The following is a 1,157-nucleotide window of genomic DNA, read 5'->3' as shown; positions in this document are numbered from 1 at the left end:
GGGTGTCAGCCGAGCCCAGGTGCACGCTCCCGTGTGACCGCTGGCAGCTCGGCCTCGGGGAAGGGTGCAGCCCTGCAGGCCGCCCCACGGGGGAAGACTGGGACAAGCAGAGGCCTGGCCCCCTCTGTGGTCTGCACCCCCCGAACATCTGCCTACGGGCGAGGAGAGAGCTGTTTGGTTTGGGGGCCTGACAAGCACCCCTCCATCGGAAACCGAACCGGCTTTCCTGTGGTTTGGGTGGAAATCATTGTATACCCTCCCCATCCACCCTCCCTCCCTCCCTCCGGGTGCAGCCGGCCGGAGCCCTCCAGCCTCCTGCTGACCACAACTGACTCCGCGAAGCCACACGGCCACAGCTCATGTCAAATGTCCCTGAAATGGGCTGTGGGCGCTGGGGGAGGCCCCTCTCTCTCCACCCCCATGAGCAGCACCAGGGGGAAGTTAGGGGGGTGTCAGGGACCATCTCTCCCACCACGTGGAGAAAGCCTGCCAGGAACAGAAGACAGAGATGAGGGGGGGAGAGAGAGAGGCGGCCAGAGCCTCCGGCCAATGCTGGGAGCTAGTGGCACCCCAAGCCCTTAAGCCAATCAATCTCTCCCCACTTTTTTAATGAACTCGAGTTAGATGTCTGTCACTTGCAACCCAGAGTCCCGAGCCTCTCCATTTAGTGCATGTTAAAAACACCGTAGGAACTTGACAGATAATGTTAGAGTGTATAGATTTTAATAAGAAAATTCAGGCCTGCCCTAACCGGTTTGGCTCAGTGGATAGAGCGTCGGCCTGCGGACTGAAGGGTCCCAGGTTCGATTCCAATCAAGGGCATCTACCTTGGTTGCGGGCACATCCCCAGTAGGGGAGTGTGCAGGAGGCAGCTGATCGATGCTTCTCTCTCATCGATGTTTTCTAAACTCTCTATCCCTCTCCCCTTCCTCTCTGTAAAAATCCATAAAATATATTTTTTAAAAAAAAAAAGAAAATTCAGGCCTGAGCCCAGTCACCCCAGAGAGGCGGGGAAGGAGGTCGGCCCGAAGTCCCTTTGCGGAATCAGTTGTGGTCAGAAGGAGGCTGGACGGCCTTCGGCCCCCGGCTGAGCCTGGAGGTGAATGGGTGAGGGGGTGGGAAGGTATCCGCTGGCTTCCACCCAAACACAGAAAGCC

General features: G+C 57.8%; 1 long non-coding RNA gene across 1 annotated transcript in view; it reads right to left on the bottom strand.

The window, feature by feature from the left end:
• LOC111823345 overlaps positions 1–1,157 on the bottom strand; it is a 9,921-nt gene that overhangs the window by 3,174 nt on the left and 5,590 nt on the right. The window lies entirely within an intron of this gene.

The sequence above is a fragment of the Myotis lucifugus genome, unplaced genomic scaffold (assembly GCF_000147115.1).
Source record: "Myotis lucifugus unplaced genomic scaffold, Myoluc2.0 scaffold_473, whole genome shotgun sequence".
Taxonomy (NCBI): Eukaryota; Metazoa; Chordata; class Mammalia; order Chiroptera; family Vespertilionidae; genus Myotis; species Myotis lucifugus.
Note: the sequence above shows the minus strand (reverse complement) of the source record. Positions and strands in the feature narration are given on the sequence as shown.